Source organism: Balaenoptera ricei, chromosome 8 (assembly GCF_028023285.1).
Source record: "Balaenoptera ricei isolate mBalRic1 chromosome 8, mBalRic1.hap2, whole genome shotgun sequence".
In the NCBI taxonomy this organism is placed as follows: domain Eukaryota; kingdom Metazoa; phylum Chordata; class Mammalia; order Artiodactyla; family Balaenopteridae; genus Balaenoptera; species Balaenoptera ricei.
The window spans coordinates 98,214,875-98,228,343 of NC_082646.1; the positions used below are offsets into that span (position 1 = coordinate 98,214,875).

A 13,469-nucleotide genomic window follows, 5' to 3' on the forward strand; every position below is an offset into this window, starting at 1 on the left:
TCAGAGGACACCCTATCATTCTTTATCACCCTGTCCTGTTTTATTTCCTTCACTAGCAGGAGAACCCAGTGGTTAAGGCTTTAAAGTCCAACAGACGTGGGTTCAAATCCTGAACCTCCACTTACTAGCTGCGTGACCTTGGGCAGGTTTCTCAACCTTTCAGTGACTCTGCTTCCTCCCGGTCAAATGAGGAAGCAACAGCACCCGCCTCTTGGGTTTGTGGTGAAGATAAAATGAAGTAATATATGATAAGCGCTTAGAACAGGACACGTAGTAAGCTCAGAGTGCAGTAAGCATTAGCTGTTACTAATAGTATTCCTGTACTCATGACAATCCGTAGTTTATTCATCCTCACGTTGATAGGCTGCCTCCTGCACCAGAATGTGGACTGCAGAGGACAGGAGTTTGTTTTGTTCTTAGTTGAACCCCCAGATCCCAGCAGAGTACACTGGCTATTATTTGCTGAATGAATGAATGAGTGAGTGAAGCTGTTTTACCTATATTATGCAGAATCCTCAGGACAATCCTTGAAAGTCCTTGCATTTGTTAGGATAATTATTTGGTTGCATGTGAACAAAAATGCAAAATAAAAAAGAGGTTGATTTTTCTCTAAGGAAAATTCTGAGCTAAGGGGATTCTTTGATACAAAAACATTAGGGGCCTAAGTTCCTTTTGTCCGGAGGCTCTAACCATCGCTTGTCTACATGATCCACGATGGCCCATGCCAGTCTCTCCGTTCTGGTCAGCAAGAAGGGGGAAATCAGAAAAGGATAGGGTGCTCCTTCCTTTAAGAGGGTGCATACATCACTTCCTGTCAGGTCCCATTGGCCAGAATGTAGTCATGTGGCAGGCCTAGCTGCAAGGGAGGCTGGGAGATAGAGTCTTTATCCTGGGGGACCATCTGCCCAATTATAATTCTCTTACGAAGAAAGGAGGGGCAATGGATACTGGGACACCCTCTGCCTTGTCAGATAAGATGATACCGCCACACTTTTTTCATCCTCCCTCCCTTCTTCCTCACCCCCAGTCACCAGTGATCTTTTTACTGCCTCCTTTCTTTTTTGCCTTTTCCAGAATGTCATATAATTGGAATCATACACAGTAGGTAGCCTTTTCAGACTGGCTTCTTTCACTTAGTAATATGCATTTAAAGTTCCTCCAGGTCTTTTCATGGCTTGAAAGCTCATTCCTTTTTATCGCTAAATAATGTCCCATTGGATGTATCACAGTTTTTTTGTCCATTCATCTATTGAAGGAAATCTTGGTTATTTCCAGTTTTGGGTGATTATAAATAAAATATAGCAGAATAAAACTGCTATAAACATTTATGTGCAGGTTTTTGTGTGGACATAAGTTTTCAATCAGTTGGGTAAATATTTAGGAGCATGATTGCTGAATTATATGGTAAGGGTATATTTAGCTGTTTGAGGAACTGCCAAGCTGTCTTCCAAAGTGGCTGTACCATTTTGCATCCGCACCAGCAATGAGTGAGAGTTCCTTTTGTGCCATCTCCTCACCACCAGTTGGTGCTGTCAGTTTTGTAGATTTTTGTCCTTCTGTCAGGTATGTAGTGGTATGATCCCCACTTTAAAGTTGAGGATCCTGAGACTTAGAAAGGGCAGCTTGCCCAAGGTGCTACAGCAGGTAAGAGATCCAGGAACTTTGCCCACCTGCTTGACAAATGAGCCCAGTCTCACCCCACAGCCTCTGCCCATAGCAGGTCTCTCTGAGGCCGTGGACCAAAGCCACGGGGTAACTCTTCCCACTGCAAGTTCAGGAGTGACTGGATTCCAGGCCCCTTGTTCACTATGTAGGGTCTGTTTCTCCCAGCAGAACTGAAGTTCAGTGAGGAGGACAAGGAGCGATGGGGGCAGAGTGAGTGAATTTGAGCCCAGATTGGAGGGGTCTCGCTAGATCAGCCAAAACAGAACCCTAGGCGGGGCCAGACAGCTGGGAAGGCTAGGGTACAGGTGAGCCCAGCAGGCTGCTGGCCTGTGCCCAGTCCTTGGGTCTGAGGGGAAGGCTAGAGCTGCTGCCCAGGTCAGAGGAACCAATGATGGGCCAGAAGTGAAGGTTGGCTGCAGGGGGAGACAGGGTGAGGGTGGTGGGGTGAGATAGGGTGATGAGAGGCCAGGCAAAGGCTGAACTGAGGTCAGATGCTGCCTTGTTTGGAAGCCAGCACTCAACTCAAACCTGATTAAACAAGAAGACAGGCAATTTATTCGTTTTTTATTGGTTTCCAATATCGTGGCAATTGGGGGCCTGTTTATTGGTGTCCAAGGTTCAGATAATGCCCAGGTCTGTGCCTCCTGCTTCTCTCCTTGTGGGTTTCAGTTCCCAGTAAGCACTCCCCACGTGGCAGTGGGGCAGTGGTCAGCAGCTCCAGACTGATATCCTGCTCGTTGCAAATCCAGTGAAAGGAGAGCTTCTTTCTCCCAGGAGTTCCTACAAAAGTCCCAGAGTTGAAGCTTATTTGCTGGCCTTGGGTCACATGACCATCTCTGACCAATCATTGAAACCAGAAGGAGAGACTATGCTGATTGACCAGACTTGGTCAGTGTTGAGGGGTCTGTGTTTGGGGGTGTGTGTATGGGTGGGAGGATTCAGCCTGAAAGTGTGAGAGGGCTGGTACCCCAAAGGGAAAACCAGGTGCTATTTTCAGAAGAAAGAGGAGGGAATGTTGAGCAGACAAAACAACAGGTGCTCCATATCGGAGCCATGGCAGGGGGTAAGGGTGCTGATTTGTCCTGAATGGGTCCTTCCTGTGGCTTACAGCACAGGGATAGCCTCTCTCTGACAGGTGCACCTCGGTTTCAGTGGATCTGGTATCTGAAAGCCTGATTTACACACACACACACACACACACACACACACACACACAATGTATCTGCAGGTGGTGCTTCACTTTCCAAAAGCATTGCCCCAGGAAGTCCTGCCCATAGTGAGTCCTCATCCTCCCTAGGGGCCACCCCGCTATTTCAGTCACTGCTTATCTGGCCGCTTTGGGTTGTCCTTCGCTTGCTGGGAGGGCCTTTTGCTTTCTTTACACCCCACCCTCACCCCCACTCCCTCATCGCTGGGGAAAGTTCCTTGAGCCTCTTTAGCATTTATTTGTCCTAAATGGCCTCCCAGAAGACCTGGCCTGTGACGCCCGGAGTAGGGCCGCAAGCCTCCCCCTCAGCCACCACCTTCCTGGGGCCTCTCCGAGGGAAGGCGAAGGAGAGGAGGCCGTCACTGGTCAAGCAGGAGCGGCCCCAAGAGTCCGCCTGTTTGCAGGCCAGCCTCAGCCCCAGCTGACATCCACCGGGGAAGCTCTGTTATGCATTTAGGGTACGGTGTATGATTTCATTTGAAAAAACATTGCTCTGCAGAAAAAAGATGGAAAACCGCAGTGTATGATGCTGCCTCCCAGGCAACTGTGGCCAAGTGCTTTTTAAGATCTGTCCTTCGTTGATTTCGGTCAACCACAAACCTCCTGGCCCCGCACCCATGTCTCTCTCTCTCTCTCCATCTCTCTAGCCTGTGAATTCTGCAGCTCTGACTCACCACGCAGACCAACTCAGCGTTCAGCACCACCCTGCCTTATATGGGACGCTCACTGCCCTTGGGTCAATACGTATTAATTTATTTCTTCAGCCGTTGGCTGTTGAGCTTGTACTGTGTGCCAGGCACTGTTTATTTGCCGGGGATTGGGAGTGGGCAAAGCCGAATGGTCGCTGCCCTCTGGGATCCCTGCTGTCTCCTCTGTGAGATCCACTGAGGGCAGGACCCTTCCTCTGGGTGTCTTGCCCCCCACCCCTCATCCAATGCCAAACCATAGCTGGACTTGGTGGATGTTCATCACTTAATTATTTTCCACATTATTTTTTAAAGCCCCCACTTATGACTGATGCTACAGAGATACTAGAATGATTTGGTCCTCACCCTCTAGGACTTAGAGTTTAAGATGCAGCTGGTGATGGGTCCTGGAGAGGGAGGGAAGGCCACAGTTTGAGATCTGTATGCAAACCCAGTCAGGGGTGTGCACGAGTCAACAAACAGAAGAGGCCAACCTCTCCACTCCCAGCCCCTCTCTGTTCATTCAGCAGCTCCTCAGAGACTACCGCTGAGAGCCCCTCAAGGAGCCAGCCTGTTATAAGGGAGACAGACATGAAAGTAAATCCTGTCATTCAAGATAGAGAATGGGAGGGTTCAGAGCAGAAGTATAAAGGAAGGCTTGGAGGTTCTAAGACCAGATCAAGAGGTCACTTTGGGGTGGTGACAGTGGTGGGAAATCAGGGAAAGCAGTGCATATGAGCTGGGCTTTGAAAAGTGAGTAGGACATGAGACAGGCGAGGAAGCTGGGGGAGGGCATCCCAGGAGGAAGAAACAGTGAGAGCAAAGGCCTGGAGGTGGGAGCCCTGGAGCTTGGAACAGGCAGGAAAGGGACCAGGCAGGAAGTGAGATGAAGGCAGTCAGCTTCTTCCATGCAGTCCTCCAGGCTTGGCCACACAGGCCTGTGGCCATCTTCAAGGCTGCCTTAAATCACAGGCTGGGTTTGGAATTGAGTGGCTCTTCTGTTTTCCCTTTAAGCCCAGGAGAGGGAGTTTTGGAGGGGCCCTTTAGAAAAGACGGTGCTGCACAGGGACCAAGAATAATTAATCCTCCCATCTCGAGGTTCTTTACAGAACTTAGAAATCATCTTCATTTACAGTGTTGCAAGCAGGAGGCCTAGTGGCAGACCCTGGGCTGGAAGTAGGGGCACTCGAATTCTTGTCCCAGCTCTGTTACTGATGACCTCAGCCTCCCTGAGCTGTAGTTTGTCCTTTGTAAAATGAGGGGTGAGGCCCCTTCCAGCTTTAAACTTTTATTCCAAGTTAGACTTGGGTGCCGATCCCAACTCTGCTAGTACTACAGCCTTGGCCCCCTGAGCCTCAGTTTTCTCATCTGCAAGTTGGGGGTAATAGTACTCTGTGTCTCACAGGACTTATGTGAAGATTAAATGAAATAACTAAGTGAGATAATGTGCTTGACAGCACACCTGCCAGAGGGTCAGTACTTTGTGATAGCACTGATGCTATTGGTGTTATTATTATTTATATTTTCATTTTCATAACTCTGTGGGAGGAGTCCTCAACAAAGTCTTTGTATAGATGCCTGCAAGGCAACCTAAGTCCATGTCCCACAAAATTTGGTGGTGGGGCAGAGAGTCACACCCCTCCCATCTCCAAATGGGGGCAGAGCTGCCTTCCTCAAAATCACATTTCTTCATTCATTCATCAAACATTTATTGAGCACTTGCCATGTGCCGGGACCTCTGAAATGCACGTGGGATCCTATTGAATGGGGCACCCAAGCTGCCTGCTCTCGGCAGCTCAGGCTGCGCTTGGAGCAGCCTCTGCCTTCTGGCTGGCGCCATGGACACCGTTGGCCAAAGGAGCTCATGGCCAGCAGGAGTGCACTGAAGTCTGCAGACTGAAGCCCTGGGGAGAAGTCCCACCCTGCCTCCCATCGCTCCTGGGGCTTTGTGTAACCCCGTCCTTTCCGTCTTGGGGCTAAGGGATGAAATGCCAGAGATCCCACCATATTTAGCTGGTCTCGCGTTGTCCCTGGACCAACGAGATGGACGGGACTGCCAAGACCAGGCTCGGCCTTATGCAAACGAAGGCATTCGCGAGAGGAAGCCTACCAGCGAGCATGGACTACAGGGCTGTGTTTTATTTTCACCGCCTGTAATGCTTGTTTGGATCCTGAATTGCAAAGGGTTTGGGGGTCTTTCTGGAGGATGCAAAGCTGGCAGATTGGAAGGTGCTGAGGGGTCCAATCTGCCCTGTGCTCACCTGGTCCTTTCCTGGTGGCCAAGGGCATCTCACCCGCTCTGGTCTCCAGCGTCCAGCACAGAGCTGAGCATGCCAGGGTTTGTAGTCAGGGATTGGTGAATGGTTAGACAGGTGGGCGGATTACAGTGGATTCACTGTCATACACGCTTTCCGAGCCTTGGTCCAAATTTCCAAGGTGGTTGGTGACACCAGGCCCTGGGTTTGTTTTTCTGTAACGATTTGATTTGGACTCCTGTGCAAAGCCAGTGGTTTTCAAGCAGTGGAGTAGATGCAAAACAAATGGCTTTTGGGCCTGTCAGTTTCTCCGTTTCAGTTTCAGGAGGCAGCATAGTGTGTGCCCTGATCTAAGGACGAGACCTTGCCGGCTGTCAGACTCACGAGAGTTCAGACCCCTGCTCCAAGGCTGGGTGACCTTGGGCATGTTATTTAGTCTCGATCAAATTCTGTTTTCTCATCTAGAAAATGATGGCACTAATAGCTTCCAACTCATAGGGCCGTGATGAGCATTAGATTAGATAATGGGTGTTAAACCATGGAGCAGCGCTCTGGGCACATGGTAAACGCTCAAGAAAAGATGATGATGATGTATTTAATGACCCCTTAAGCTAATGGGCCGTAAACTTCTCTCTCCCAAACAGATTTTTGCAGACTGCTTTGCATTTTTAAGGCAAAAATTATTTTTGAAAGTTATCATTACAGAAGTAATGTGCTCCTTAAAAATTTCAATGATCTGAAAGGATTTAAATTTAAAAGCAAATGTCCGCCAACCCACCCTCTGCCATCTTCCAGCTCTTTCCCTCCACTTCCCCAGCAACATTCTCTTTGAATGTGGAGCTTCCCAAGTCTGGCACTTTTCTCCTTTTTTTTCTCCTTAAAGAGTAGAAGACAGGTACACAGTCAGGAGGGGACAGTGGTCCTACTGGAGCGACGGCAGCCTGTGTGCCCTTGGCTCCGGTTTGCTCTGAGCCTTGAGGGTCTCCAGTGTTCTGTGTCCTGGAGGCTTGGGGCGGTGGCCTGAGGTGCCACATTCAGGCTAAGCTTGGAGTGAGAGGCTCGTAGACGCCATGTCTGGCCACGTGCCCAGGCCCTCTCTTCTGTCACGGTGCCCCAGGGCTCAGTCCAGCCCAAGCTTCCACGTTCCTGGTCCCTAGCCCCTTCTGACAGCCTGTGCTTTCCTGCCTGTGTCCTCTGCTGCCTTCCAGAGGATTCTGATGCAAGCTCAAGTTTGAGAACAACAGGCAGGTGGCCCGGGTCTAACACACTGTGCCACACGTAGAAGGAGTGAAGGAACCCACGCTGGAAGGGGGAGGTGCTGGGGAAGGCTTGGATTATGAATGACTTAAAGGTGGACAAAGAAATCTGTGTGTAACTTGGGGGAGGGGAGTGGATTCCTGGCAGAAGGATCAGCCCGTGCCAAGTCCCTGGGGCGTGGTAGAGCCAGAGTATTCAGGGAGCTACAAGTGGTGCTGCTGGAGTGGAGTGAGAAGAGGGCGTGGGGGAAGGGAGGGCATAATCAATAGGCTTCTTGTGCTGTGAGTTTGGGCTTTTCCCCAGGAGCCCTGGGGAGCCATGGAAGGGTTTATGCAGAGGAAAGATGGTGGGGAGGATGGATGGTTGTGTGAGGCCCCTGGACCGCAGCAAGTGACAGGCTGTCTTCTGGAGGGCAGGGCTGAGCCTGCAGTGGAGGGAGAGAAGACCCTGGAATACCCTGAGTCATGGAGGGGCCCTGCCCTGTTGCTAGAACATTAGGACCTTGAAAGGATGCTGTAACTGTCTTGTACTGCACTGAGTCTCTGCATTCATGCCTTCCACCCCCAGAGACCCCAGTTACTGTTTCTGGGGTAGAGGAGACTAAGGTGCCCCCTGCATGTCTGGCATCTAGGTCTGAAGTGGAGACACCAACATAGGTAAGGGCAAACCGAGATTCCTTCTGAGGGTGGAGCAGGGTGAAGGCTGGGAGGGGCCGGGAGGGGCCCTAAGGTGGATGACAATGGGGGTCAGGAGGGCCCCTGGCCTCCCCACCTCAGTGCTGGCTTGGGGAGCCCCCTGGAGAGGAGGTGGCAGGGGAAGACCCCAGACCAGCCCCCGCCTCAGAGGCCCTAGCCTCTCTCAGTCTTCCCAGGGCCAGGCAGGAACAAGAAAGGGAGCTGGGGCCTCTCGCAGGCCTGGGGCTCTTGTTTGGGAAGGGGCCTCTGATGAGCTCATCCTGTGGTGAATCAGAGCTGAGAGGATGCTGAGTCCTCGGGGAGGCCAGAACCAGGGAGAGGGAGGGTGGGGTGCCCCCGCGGGGCAGAGGTGGGGCAGGTGTGAAATAGGCCGCTGGCTAGAGGGCCAGACAGGGTCCCATTTGCCCAGCTGAGCAGCAGCTTTGGGGTGGCAGCTCCTGCTTCCTGTGCCCCCAATCCCGGGGCTCGTTCAGGCTGAAGTGCAGTTGCCTGGAGCCCGGTGATGCTTGCCATGGCCTGGCCTGTGTGTATTCAAGTATCATGTTAGCCCCAAGCAGCAATCAGTGGTGGTGTGTGGCAAGCGCTCAGAGGAGCTGTGGTTCCAGCGGAGGAGGTGCCAGCCAGGCCCTGCCCACTAGGTCCCCTCCCTCCGGGGCTCAGAAATGGCTCAGGCTTTTCTACTTGACCCTCAGTCCAGATTTAACTCTCAAGGAAAATGACCGGCAAGGATGTGTGGCCTCACAAACTAACTGGACTTGGGAGGGCTTTCAAGGTCATCTGTTTGGACTTCTTGAGAGTATTCATTAAGCCTCTGCTTACATACCTCTAGTGATGGGGAGCTCACTACTAACCAACAGATCAACATTCATTCAGATCGCTCTGAAAGTTATTCTCCTGTTTTACATAGGCCCTGGGTTCAAATCTTACTTCTGCTACTCCTGTGTGGCCTCAGGCAAGTGACGTAGCTTCCAGAGCTCTGGTTTTCTTTCATGTTAAGTGGGTTTGATAAATGCCCACCTCTCATTTACAAAGAAGTTTAAACCAGACAGCTTTACAACCATGAGCAAGTCAAATCTTTCCACATTGCATAGGCCTGGTGCCCAGACAGGGTTTCTCTGCTGGTCTCCCGGCCCCATGGCCAGTCGCATCACCAGGGTGAATGTCCACCCCTCCCTGGCACGTAGTAGGTGCTCAGCAGATGATTGGCTGCATCCCCTCTTCCCTCAAGTGGACCCACCGGTGCCTTACAAACACGGTCAGGCCAAGTCCTTGGCTTTTATCTTAACTCAGAGACCCCGAACCACGAGGTGCCCTGAGCTGCCACCCAGTGCTGGTCACCAAAGGCTTCCAGGAGGCCGGTCTCCTGCAGGCCTCCTCCCTCATGCTCCCTCCCTCGGCTTCTCACATCGCCTGGGGTTCACTGCAGGCTTTTAATGAGGTCGGCTGGTGGGTCTGTTCCATTTCCTCACATCTTACAGAGCAAAAGATAACAAGGAAGTGCCAGTGTGAAGCCGCAGGTGGAGGAGACTGGAGGTGACCTCAGGCCTCATGACCTCTGACCTCAACCTGCTACTGCCATACTTCCCACGGGGTGTGGGCATCACCCTCAACTACGCCATTGGTTCCTCTGGAATCCTGCTTTATTGGTGGGTGTTTTGTTTTTGTTTTTAACAGCTTTAGAGAGGCAAAATTTATGTACCATAAAATTCTCTAACTTTAAGGGTATGATTCAATGATTTGTAGTAAATTTTCAAAGTTGTGCAACCATCACTACAATCTAACTTTAGACTATTCCCATCACCCCCAAAAGAAACCTGGTTCCTATTTGCTATCAGTTCCCATTCCCACTCCCTGCCCCAGGCAACAACCAATCTACTCTTCTTGGTCTCTATAAATTTTGCCTTTTCTGGACATTTCATATAAAGGGAATCATGCACCATGTGTGGACTCCTTTTTTTTATAGCCTGGTGAAGGTCGGTGGAGACTGTGTCCACTCAGTGATGTGCCCATCTTCCCATAGCCAGCCAAGGCCGAGTTGTAAGTGTGCTTTTTTAGAGTTGGAAGAACTCATAAGGACACTGAGTGCAGTCTTTACTTCAGTGCAAGAAAGAAATCCTCTGTACCCAATCCCACACTATGATTCTCTGACATCTGCTTGAATACACCCAGTGTCGGGCAGCTCACTACTCCCCCAGAGACTGAAGGAAACGTGCATATCCTGATCACATGCTAAGTGCCAAACTTGTTGATGTCTTTTGATCTTTGGTTCCATCCTCTGAGAGGAAATCATTTTACAGCTGAGGAAATTGCACCTCAGAGGGGTAGAGGCACTCACCCAAAGGTAGGAAGTAGGGGACACCAGGATTTAAACCTTGGGCCTCTCAGATTTCAGAGAGATGGGAGATACTTATCTTTGTATCAGGGTGAACTCTCTCCCTGTAACTGCCACCCATTGTTTCTAGTTTTGCCAGTAAGACTCACACAGACCACCAACCTGGACATGGGGAGGTGGGAGAGAGAGTTAAGGAAGACTTCTTGGAGGAGGTGAGGTCTGAGCTGGGACTTGAAAAATGAGCAGGAATTACCAGGCAGAGCTGGTCGGGAAGAGTTTTTTCCAGGGACTCTTTTAACTGCCAGCCCTTCTAATATTTCACAGCTGCTTGAGGCTGGGGAGGACTGTTGAAAATATCTACTCTTGCTGTTCATTCTTCCCCAAACATCATCAGTAAGTGGTGGTCCAACAACAGTACTTGAATACCTTCAGGGACAGGGAGCTTACCACCTGACCTGGGAACCTTTTCCACTGCGGAGTTGCTCTGGCTCTAGGCCAGGCTGAAGATGGCCTCCCAGTAGCCACAATCAGCTTGCAACCACAGAGCATGTGGTCAGTCCGTTTTCCCACCACCAGCCTTCAGGATGCTGAGCATAGCAGGCAGGTCTTGGAAGCAGCCTAAAAGTCTTGACTGAGATGTGCCAAGTTCCTCCACCCGTTCTCCTTGATGTAGACTGTCCATGCTGCTCAGGCCTGGCCACCTACCTCTGGGATGCCCAGCCCATGGCCTTGAACTTGGAGGCAGTTTCAAGTAGTGGTTGAGTGTGGGCTCGGTAGCCAATACCTGGTTCATATCCCAGCTCTGCCACTCCCGCAGGTGTGACCTTGGGACAAGTCCCTTAAGTCCACCATGCCTCACTGTTCATGTGTCAAATGGGATTAAGAATGATATTACACCATATTAGTCAGCTAGAGCTGCCATAACAAAATAGCACAGGCTAGGGGTTTAAACAGCAGACATTTATTTTGTCACAGTTCTAGAGTCAAGGCGTCCAAGATCAAGGTGCCAGTGAATTTGATTTCTGGTGAGGCCTCTCTTCCTGGTTTGCAGACAACCACCTTCTCTCTGTGTCCTCACATGGCCTTTGCTCTGTGTGTACACATGGGGAGAGAACGAGAGAGAGAGAGATCTGGTGTCTCTACCTCTTCTTATAGAGACACCAATCCTATTGGATGAGAGCCCTACCCATATGACCGCATTTAACCTTATTCACCATCCTAAAGGCCATATCTCCAAATACAGTCACACTGGGGGAGTCACAACTTCAACATATGAATTTGTGGGGACACAATTCAGTGCACAGCAAGCACCAACCTCAGAGGGTTACTATGTGATTGAGTAAATGTGTATAAAGCATTAAGAGCAGTGCCTGGAATGTGGTAAGAGCTATATTAGTGGATGCTATTATTGCCACATTTAGCATTAAATTTGGGGGTGGAAGAAACCCCTGTCCATCCTTGCTGCAAGTCTAGACACTGTGAAAACCTAACGAGGGACTTCCCTGGTGGCTCAGTGTTAAGAATCTGCCTGCCAATGCAGGGGACACGGGTTCGAGCCCTGGTCCAGGAAGATCCCTCATGCTGCAGAGCAACTAAGCCTGTGCGCCACAACTACTGAGCCTGCGCTCTAGAGCCCGCGAGCCACAACTACTGAAGCCCGCATGCCTAGAGCCGGTGCTCCACAACAAGAGAAGCCCACACACCACAACGAAGAGTAGCCCCTGCTCGCCGCAACTGGAGAAAGCCTGCACGCAGCAACGAAGACCCAATGCAGCCAAAAATTAATTAATTAATTAATTTAAAAAAAAAGAAAAACCTAATGAGTACACACATATAGTAATAGCAGATATTTATGTTCAACCATAAAAAAGAAGGAAATCTCACCATTGCAACAACATGGAGGAACCCTGAAAGCATTATGCTAAGTGAAATAAATCAGACAGAAAGACAAATACTGTATGATCTCAGTTATTTGGGGAATCTAGTGGAGCTGAACTCATGAACTAGAGATCAGATTGGTGCTGGCGGGTTGAGGAAATGAGGAGATGTTGGTCAAAGGATACAAACTTCCAGCTACAAGATTAATGAATTCAGCAGATGTAATGCACAGCACGGTGACTATAGTTAAACACACTGTGTTGTATACTTGAAAGTTGCTAAGAGAGTAGATCTTAAATGTTCTCACCTTAAAAAAAGGAAAAAAAAACCCCAACATCTATTTATATCATGCTTACTATACCAGGCTTTCTATGTAAGTGCTTTACATAGCTGATTTAAGCCTCACACTAGCCGTATGAGATAGATATTCTTGGTATCCCAGTTGTGCCGATGAAGAGACTGAGGCACAGAGGGGTGAAGTGACTTGCCCCAGGTCACACAGCTGTCAAGCGCCTAGTAAATTAATAGCATACAGTTATTTACTCAAGTAATATTCATTAAGGTCCATCTGACTGTGCTGGGAACTCAACCCCTGCCCTCCAGGAGTTCACAGGCTGGTGGAGGAGACAGACCCATGGGCAGGTAGTGGCAGTACCGAGTGCTGAGTGCTCTAATGGGGCAAACCCAAGGAGCTGTCATGGAGCTGAAGACATGACATCTGTGCTGTGGCATCGAGCAAGGCCCAGGGAGACACCAGGGAGGGCTTCCTGGAGAAAGAAACATTTAAGCTGAGATCAGGAAGAAGGTAGGAAAACAGCCTGAATGAGGAGCTGAGAGTGAGAGTGTGCGGTTGTGGGTTGTTGGAAGCTTCATAAGCTGATAACGTCCGCTTTAAGATTTTCCAGCGGTCCTGTGACAGCACAGGGGTTCTTTGGTGGCCCAGGGTCTCTGACGTCACAGTATTTCTACATGGCCTAGACTTCCTGGAGCAGCCCAGCCCCCCATGGCAACCTAGGGGTTCCATGCCAGTTCAGGGAATTATATGGTGGCCCAGAATTTTTTCTGGCATGCAAGGGACCTGTGTGATCTTGGTGCACAATGACAGCCCAGGGATCTGGAAACTCCCAGGAGCACTGTGGCAGCTTCTGAGGGTCCCAGACATTTTCTGGGGTTCTGTGACAATCCCGGGGATTGCGTGGCATCTCCAGGGTCTTGTAGCCTTGTTCTTTATGGCTTCAGAAAGAAGAATATGCAGACTCATAGTAGGCAAGTCCTTTGATTGGGGAAAAGGAAACAGCATGGAAGGGTCTATACCTGGAGGCGCATTTGTGAGGCTTAAGCAGCCAGCAAGGAGATGTGCCTGGAAGTCCTCTGCCTCCAGAAGCCTGTGGGAGCCAAGGAGTCTGGATTCCTTATGGTTTATTTCCTTTTGGAAAGCTGAAAATTAGCCACTTAGGGAGGTCTGTGGGGAGCACTGTCCTTACTTGCAGGCCT

General features: G+C 50.2%; 1 protein-coding gene across 4 annotated transcripts in view; it reads left to right on the forward strand.

The window, feature by feature from the left end:
- Positions 1-13,469, forward strand: part of TSPAN18 (tetraspanin 18) — a 182,163-nt gene that overhangs the window by 120,586 nt on the left and 48,108 nt on the right. The gene's annotated exons all lie outside the window — the stretch shown is intronic.